Source organism: Antechinus flavipes, chromosome 5 (assembly GCF_016432865.1).
Source record: "Antechinus flavipes isolate AdamAnt ecotype Samford, QLD, Australia chromosome 5, AdamAnt_v2, whole genome shotgun sequence".
Taxonomy (NCBI): Eukaryota; Metazoa; Chordata; class Mammalia; order Dasyuromorphia; family Dasyuridae; genus Antechinus; species Antechinus flavipes.
The window spans coordinates 42,666,336-42,669,468 of NC_067402.1; positions in this window are offsets into that span (position 1 = coordinate 42,666,336).

Sequence of the window (3,133 nt, forward strand, 5' to 3'; positions counted from 1 at the left end):
AGCTGTTTAAGAAGTTTTGGGTGGGGACTTCCGGTTAAGATGGCGGAGAGGAGGCTCACAGTTGCATAAGCTCCGCGCTTTCTCTCACTATCCACTTCATTACAAGCCTCTGAATCAATGCTTGACTGAAAAAAACCCACAAATAGTTACCAAGAGAAGCCATCCTTGAGATCCGCCAAGAAAGGTCTGTCTTTACTGGAGGGCTGGGGCGGTTTTAGATCGGGCGCAGGCGGCGGGTAGCAGCAGTGAGAGCACGGGAGCAGACTGGAGAGGGGGTGGGGAGTGATCGTAGCCGTCTCTGCGGGGAGAGCTTCGCTACAGGTTTGGAACCTGCAGCAAGTCAACAGCCCAGCAGAGAAGCTAAAAACACCGGGGCTGAAGAATACAACCGCAAACAGCTGGAGTCTCTCAGGACCTGGCCGCCCCCCCCTTCCCCTCCCCTCAGTGACTCAGCACGCTTTGGGATCTCAGAGCGCAGGCGCAGCACAGTCCTGCTAGTGCCTCACTGCTGCCCCCTGCAGTCTGTAGAGGAAGCTCGATAACACACCCAGGCCCCCCCCCCCCCCAAAGAAAGACTCCAGTTTTTTCTGTTTTTCTTTGGTAGTTTGTCTCTGATTAATAGACAGAATGAGCAAGAAGCTGAAGAGGACTTTAACCCTTGACAGCTTCTATACAGATAGAGAGCAGACTCTAAATCCTGAGGAGACTAAAAACAGGCAGTCCCCAGGTGATTCCCCAAAGGAGGAGATCGTCTGTTCCTCAGCACAGATGAACCTCATAGAAGTGATTAAAAAGGCTCTCACAAGGGAGCTAGAAGAAAAATGGGAAAAGGAGAGGGAGGCTCTGCAAAAGGAGAGGGAGGCTTGGCAAAAGAGCCTGGAGAAGTCAGTTAAAGAGAGAGTGGATAAAGAAGTAAAATCCTTGAAAAATAGGATTAGTGAACTGGAAACAGAAAACAGCTCTCTAAAAAACAAAATTGGCGAAATGGAAAAAAATTCCACAGAACAAAAGAACTCAATGGGACAATTAGAGAAAGATTTTAAAAAAGTGAGTGAAGAGAATACTTCACTGAAAATCAGAATTGAACAAGTGGAATTGAATGACTCGAGGAGACAAGAAGAATCAGTCAAGCAAATCCAAAAAAATCAAACAATGGAGAAAAATGTGAAATACCTTCTGGGGAAGACAACAGACCTGGAAAACAGATCCAGGAGAGACAATCTGAGAATCATTGGACTCCCAGAAAAACATGATGAAAAAAAGAGCCTGGACACTGTCTTCCAGGAAATTATCAAAGAGAACTGCCCAGAAGTCATAGGAACAGAGGAAAAAATAAACATTGAAAGGATTCATCGATCACCCACTGAAAGGGATCCTAAAATCAAAACACCAAGGAATATAGTGGCCAAATGCCAGAACCCTCAGATGAAAGAAAAAATATTGCAAGCGGCTAGAAAAACCCAATTCAAGTATCAAGGAGCCACAATAAGGATCACCCAGGATCTGGCAGCATCCACATTAAAAGATCGAAGGGCCTGGAATATGATATTCCGAAAGGCTAAGGAACTTGGTATGCAACCAAAAATAACTTACCCAGCGAGAATGAGCATCTTTTTCCAGGGAAGAAGATGGACATTCAACGAAGTAAGCGAATTTCATCTATTTCTGATGAAAAAACCAGAACTTAACAAAAAGTTTGATCTACAAATATAGAACTCAAGAGAAATCTAAAAAGGTAAAGATTAATCTTGGGAACTATATTTTGACTATATAGATGTATAAAGAATACATGTATACCTTGTTCTAGAAATTGATGTGGAAAGGACATTGTACCAGAAAAAGGGTAAAGTGGGGGTAGTACATCTCATGAAGAGGCATAGGAAACCTATTATATCTGAGAGAAAGAATGGAGGGGGATGAATATAGTGGGTATCTTACTGCCTTCAGAATTGGCTTTAAGTGAAAAATCTTAAGACATATTCAATCTATGGTGAAAATTCTCCCATCTCATTGAAAAGTGAGAAGGGAAAAGTGGAAAGGGAAGGAATAAGCTAAGCGGAAGGGAATACGGGAACTGGGAGGGAAAGGGGTAAGATAGGGGGAGGAACTCTAAGGCGGGGGGAGGGACACTAAAAAGGGAGGGCTGTGAGAAGCAAGGGGTGCTCACAAGCTTAATACTTGGAAGGGGGGAAAAGGGAAAGAAGGGAGGAAAGCATAAACCGGGGTTAACAAGATGGCAAGTAATACAGAATTGGTCATTCTAACCATAAACGTGAACGGGGTAAACTCCCCCATAAAGAGGAAGCGGTTAGCAGAATGGATTAAAAGCCAGAATCCTACAATATGTTGTTTACAGGAAACACACCTGAAGCGGGGAGATACATGCAGGTTAAAGGTAAAAGGTTGGAGCAAAATCTACTATGCTTCAGGTGAAGTCAAAAAAGCAGGGGTAGCCATCCTGATCTCAGATCAAGCTAAAGCAAAAATTGACCTAATTAAAAGAGATAAGGAAGGACACTATATCTTGCTAAAGGGTAGCATGGATAATGAAGCACTATCTATATTAAACATATATGCACCAAGTGGGGTAGCATCTAAATTCTTAAAAGAGAAACTAAGAGAGCTGCAAGAAGAAATAGACAGTAAAACTATAATAGTGGGAGATCTTAACCTTGCACTCTCAGAATTAGATAAATCAAACCAGAAAATAAATAATAAAGAAGTCAAAGAGGTAAACAGAATACTAGAAAAGCTAGATATGATAGATCTCTGGAGAAAATGTAATGGAGACAGAAAGGAATACACTTTCTTTTCAGCAGTTCATGGAACCTATACAAAAATTGACCATATATTAGGACATAAAAACCTCAAACTCAAATGTAGTAAGGCAGAAATAGTAAATGCATCCTTTTCAGACCACGATGCAATGAAAATTACATTCAACAAAAAAGCAGGGGGAAGTAGACCAAAAAATAATTGGAAACTAAATAATCTCATACTAAAGAATGATTGGGTAAAACAGCAAATCATAGACATAATTAAAAACTTCACCCAAGAAAACGATAATAATGAGACATCATACCAAAATGTATGGGATGCAGCCAAAGCGGTAATAAGGGGAAATTTCATATCT